The sequence below is a fragment of the Somniosus microcephalus genome, unplaced genomic scaffold (genome assembly GCF_052327205.1).
Source record: "Somniosus microcephalus isolate GS21.2 unplaced genomic scaffold, FLI_Smic_1.0 unresolved_chr1, whole genome shotgun sequence".
In the NCBI taxonomy this organism is placed as follows: Eukaryota; Metazoa; Chordata; class Chondrichthyes; order Squaliformes; family Somniosidae; genus Somniosus; species Somniosus microcephalus.
In genome coordinates this window covers 8,998,660-9,004,689 of record NW_028225179.1, presented here as the reverse complement: position 1 = coordinate 9,004,689, position 6,030 = coordinate 8,998,660, and the positions used below count along the sequence as shown (strand labels likewise).

Sequence of the window (6,030 nt, the reverse complement as noted above, 5' to 3'; positions counted from 1 at the left end):
GAGAAAAGGTTCACTTATTTTTAAATGAATGCAATTGATGAATAGCCTTGCAATAAAGGTAATGTAAAGGAATAAACACTCACAAGCTGGGGTTTTTTCAACCCCCCTCCTCCCCTTCCCTTTAACAGCTCCTGCAGACAATGAAAGCAGGAAAGCGGCGCACGCAGCCGCGCGAGGTCCCGCCCCCCCTCCTTCCCGCGTCGCCATTGGTTGGAGGACCGTCAGCCCGTCCGGTCCTCCCAGCGTTTCCCGCGCTCCTGATTGGCGGGCGCCTCGCGTCAATCACCGCCCTCTGATTACGCGCTGACGTATACACGCAACGCCCAGGGGTTGGTTGGATCGGCGCACGCCACCGCAACGTAAAAAAAAAGACACCCCACACAAATGAGGAAAAACAAAAATAATAATAATCGCACTTTAGAGGGGAGGAGGTTGGGGGAATTAAGGAGTGTTTTCAATTTGTTTCGCAAAAAAAAATATTTGAAAAGCTTCCCAACGGTGCGATGCGGGCAGCGCATGCGCTCCAGCCAGCCTTTGACTGGCCCACGTGGGCCGTGCCCGGCCACGCCCACTTGCCTTCCCCTGCACCAATCACAGAGGGGGCAGGCGCTTCTATGAATCGTCACCTGTCAATCACCCTCCCATCCCCTGCACCAATCACAGCGCGGGCATACGCTTCTATTAATCGTCACCTGTCAATCACCCGCCCTTCCCCCCCTCGTGGTATCGATTGACAGCGGTGTCAGCCAATGAGGTGCAGGAAGGGGCGGGACCAGGGCCAGGACTGACAGCAAGCAGGAACTAACTCAATTAAATACCTGCATGCAGCCCAAAAAAAAACTTTTATTTAGTGAGCCAAAAAACAGCAAAGCAAATGAGGTTTGCTGAGTCAGCAAAGCAAGCAGTCTATTTTAGAAACATGGAAACATAGAAGACAGGAGCAGGAGTAGGCCATTGGGCCCCTCGAGCCTGCTCCGCCATTCAATGAGATCATGGCTGATCATCCAAGTTCGGTACCCTGTCCCTGCCTTCTCCCCATATCCCTTGATCCCTTTAGCCTGAACAAATATATCCAACTCCTTCTTGAATATATTTAATGAATTGGCCTCAACTGCCTTCAGTGGTAGAGAATTCCACAGGTTCACCACTCTCTGGGTGAAGAAATTCTTCCTCATCTCAGTCCTAAATGGCTTACCCCTTATCTTTAGACTGTGACCCCTGGTTCTGGACTCCCCGGCCATCGGGAACATCCTTGCTACATCTAGTACTGTTAGAATTTTATAAGTTTCAATGAGATCCCCTCTCATTCTTCTAAACTCCAGCGAGTATAAGCCCAATCGACCCAATCTCTCCTCATACGTCATTCCTGCCATCCCAGGTATCAGCCTGGTGAATCTTCGCTGCACTCCTTCCATGGCAAGGACATTATTGCTCAAGATAAAAAATCACGGGATTGGGGGTAATATTCTGGCGTGGGTGGAGGATTGGCTCTCTAACAGAAAGCAGAGAGTTGGGATAAATGGTTAGTTCTCAGATTGGCAACCAGTAACTAGTGGTGTTCCGCAGGGGTCAGTGCTGGGTCCCCAACTCTTTACAATCTATATTAACGATTTGGAGGAGGGGACCGAGTGTAACATATCAAAGTTTGCAGATGATACAAAGATGGGACGGAAAGTAGTGAGTGAGGAGGACATAAAAAAACTGCAAAGGGACATAGACAGGCTAAGTAAGTGGGCAGAGATTTGGCAGATGGAATACAATACAGGAAAGTGTGAGGTTATGCACTTTGGCAGGAAAAATCATGGAGCAAGTTATTATCTTAATGGCAAGAAACTGGAAAGTACTGTAGTACAAAGGGATCTGGGGGTCCTGGTGCACGAAACTCAAAAAGTTAGTATGCAGGTGCAGCAAGTGATCAAGAAGGCCAATGGAATGTTGGCTTTTATTGCTAGGGGGTTGGAATCTAAAAACAGGGAGGTATTGCTGCAGTTGTACAAGGTATTGGTGAGACTGCACCTGGAATACTGCATACAGTTTTGGTGTCCATACTTAAGAAAAGACATACTTGCTCTCGAGTCAGTACAAAGAAGGTTCACTCGGTTAATCCTGGGGATGAGGGGATGGTCATATGAGGAGAGGTTGAGTAGATTGGGACTCTACTCATTGGAGTTCAGAAGAATGAGAGGCGATCTTATTGAAACATATAAGATTGTGAAGGGGCTTGACCGGGTGGATGCGGTGAGGATGTTCCCAATGATGGGTGAAACTAGAACTAGGGGGCATAATCTTAAAATAAGGGGCTGCTCATTCAAAACTGAGATGAGGAGAAACTTCTTCACTCAGAGGGTGGTAGGTTTGTGGAATTTGCTGCCCCAGAAAGCTGTGGAAGCTACATCATTAAATAAATTTAAAACAGAAATAGATAGTTTCCTAGAAGTAAAGGGAATTAAGGGTTACGGGGAGCGGGCAGGAAATTGGACATGAGTCTAGGTTCGGATCGGTCATGGCCCTGTGGGTAGTGGAGTGGGCCCAGGGGCTGTGTAGCCTGGTTCTGCTCCTACTGTGTTCTAATTCTGTGTTAGATTTCAGGAGATGGTTTTATTCCTGTTCCTGGCTGGGGTGGAGATCGCCTTTACAGAAGGTAAGTAATGTAGAAAATATAGGGACAGAGTGATCTCCTGGAAGAATTTCGATCACCTAGATGGGTCAGAGAGGAATTTCCCAGATTTTTTTCTCCCAAATTGGCCATTGGGTCTTTATCTGGTTTTTCGCCTCTCCCGGGAGATCACATGGGTTCGGGTGGATGCACAGTGATAGAAGATTTGAGGTTAGGATCAGATCAGCCATGATCTTATTGAATGGTGGAGCAGGCTCGAGGGGCCGATTGGCCTACTCCTGCTCCTATTTCTTATGTTAACATCCTTCTTCAGATAAGGTGACCAAACCTGCACACAATACTCATGATGTGGTCTCACCAAGGCCCTGTACAACTGCAGCAAGACATCCTTGTTCCTGTACTCAAACCCTCACGCTACGAAAGCCAACATACCATTTGCCTTCTTAACTGCCTGCTGCACCTGCATGCTTACCTTGAGCGACTGGTGCACAAGGACACCCAGGTCTCGTTGCACTTCCCCTTCTCCTAATCTATTGCCATTCAGATAATAATCTGCCTTCCTGTTTTTGACACCAAAGTGGATAACCTCACATTTATCCACGTTATATTGCATCTGCCATGCTTCTGCCCAATCACCCAACCTGTCCAAATCATACTGGAGTTTCTCGGCATCCTCCTCACAGCACACACACCCACCCAGCTTTGTGTTGTCTGCAAACTTGGAGATGTTACATCTAGTTCCCTCGTCCAGATCATTAATATATATTGTGAATAGCTGGGTTCGAATGACCGATTCCTGCGGTACCCCACTAGTCACTGTCTGCCACTCAGAAAAAGACCCTTTTCTTCCAACTCTTGGCTTTCTGTCTGCCAACCAGTTCTCTATCCAAGTCAATACCTTGCCCCCAATCCCATGTGCCTTAACTTTACACGCTGTCGAACGCCTTTTGGAAATCCATGTACTCCACGTTAACCGCATTGCCCTCATCAACCCTCTCTGTTACCTCATCAAAAACCTCAATCAGAATCAGAGCGGCCAGGCCCGGCGGATGTGCGGCCAGAGCCCCGGCACCAGGAAACCCAGGGTGCAGCGCCTCCCCCATCCGAGCCGCCGCTTCCTGGTTTCTTCAGCCGGTTCCACCGAGTCCAACTCGGGACAAAGGACAGGAGCCAGGCTCCCAGAACGGCCCGCGGCCCCGGGGAGCATGCGCACTCTCAGCGGGGAAATCAGCGCATTGGATAGAGCAGTTTCTGAGGCGCAAGGAATTATGGGTGCTGCGGCCACCATTAGTCAGCGGCTGTCGGGAAGTTTTATTGCAGGTGACGGAAGTCGGTCCCGGGCCGCCTGTGTAGGTCTTTTTGTTGCAGCAGTTTGAGCTGGAATGGAGATGGAGGAGAAGCTGCTGGGTTTTCAATGGAAGCTGGAACAGTACCCATGGATTGAAGGGTAGCTAATGTTACCCCACTATTCAAAAAAGGTGGTAGAGAGAAAACGGGGAATTATAGACCAGTAAGCCTGACATCGGTAGTGGGGAAAATGCTAGAGTCCATTATAAAAGATGTAATAGCAGAGCACTTGGAAAACAGTGACAGGATCAGACAAAGTCAACATGGATTTACAAAAGGTAAATCGTGCTTGACTAATCTACTGGAATTTTTTGAGGATGTAACTGGTAAAATATATAAGGGCGAACCAGTGGATGTGGTGTATTTGGACTTTCAGAAGGCTTTCAATAAGGTCCCACATAAGAGATTAGCGTGTAAAGTTAAGGCACATGGGATTGGGGGGCAAGGTACTGACTTGGATAGAGAACTGGTTGGCAGATAGAAAGCAAAGAGTTGGAATAAACGGGTCTTTTTCCGAGTGGCAGGCAGTGACTAGTGGGTCCTTGGACCCCAGCTATTTACAATATATATTAAATGATCTAGACAAGGGAACTAGATGTAATATCTCCAAATTTGCAGATGACACAAAGCTGGGTGGGCGTGTGTGCTCTGAGGAGGATGCCGAGAAACTACAGGATGATTTGGACAGGTTGGGTGATTGGGCAGAAGCATGGCAGATGCAATATCATGTGGATAAATGTGAGGTTATCCACTTTGGTGTCAAAAACAGGAAGGCAGGTTATCATCTGAACGGCAATAGATTGGGAGAAGGGGAAGTGCAATGAGACCCAGGTGTCCTTGTGCACCAGTCACTGAAGGTAAGCATGCAGGTGCAGCAGGCGGTTAAGAAGGCAAATGGCATGTTGGCCTTCATAGCGAGAGGGTTTGAGTACAGGAACAAGGATGTCTTGCTGCAGTTGTGCAGGGCCTTGGCGAGACCACATCTTGAGTATTGTGTGCAGTTTTGGTCGCCTTATCTGAGGAAGGATATTCTTGCCATGGAAGGAGTCCAGCCAAGATTCACCAGGCTGATACCTGGGATGGCAGGAATGATGTATGAGGAGAGATTGGGTCGATTGGGCTTGTACTCACTGGAGTTTCGAAGAATGAGAGGGGATCTCATTGAAACTTATAAAATTCTGGCAGGACTGGACAGACTGGATGCAGGGAGGATGTTCCCGATGGTCGGGGAATCCAGAACCAGGAGTCACAGTCTAAGGATAAGGGATAGGCCTTTTAGGACAGAAATTAGGAGGAATTTCTTCACCCAGAGAGTGGTGATCCTGTGGAATTCTCTACCACAGAAGGCAGTGGAGGCCAATTCATTAAATATATTCAAGAAGGAGTTAGAAATATTTCTTAAGGCTAAAGGGACCAAGGGGTATGGGGAGAAAGCAGGGACCGGGTACTGAACTTGGATGATCAGCCATGATCGCATTGAATGGCGGAGCAGGCTCGAGGGGCCGAATGGCCTACTCCTGCTCCTATCTTCTATGTTTCTATCTCCTATGCGGGACCTTATCGAAAGCCTTTTGAAAGTCCAAATACACCACATGCACTGGTTCTCCCTTATCTATTTTACCAGTTACATCCTCAAAAAATTCCAGTAGATTAGTCAAGCACGATTTACCTTTTGTAAATCCATGTTGACTTTGTCCGATCCGGTCACTGTTTTCCAAGTGCTCTGCTATTACGTCTTTTATAATGGACTCTAGCATTTTCCCCACTACCAATGTCAGGGTTACCGGTCTGTAATTCCCCGTTTTCTCTCTACCACCTTTTTTGAACAGTGGGGTAACATTAGCTACCCGCCAATCCATGGGTACTGTTCCAGAGTCTATCGAATTTTGGAAGATGACCAGCAATGCATCTATTATTTCTAGGGCCACTTCCTTAAGTACCCTAGGATGTAGATTATCTTCTATGTTTCTATGTATTCAATCTTTCCTTGTAGCTGAAATTCTCTAGTCCTGGCAACATCCTTGTAAATCTCCCGTCTCATAGAGTCGTAGAGTTATGCAGCACAG

At 47.6% G+C, this 6,030-nt stretch overlaps 1 pseudogene; it reads left to right on the top strand.

Moving 5' to 3' along the window:
- The window catches only part of LOC147093395 (uncharacterized), a 74,046-nt pseudogene that overhangs the window by 55,640 nt on the left and 12,376 nt on the right, over nt 1–6,030 (top strand).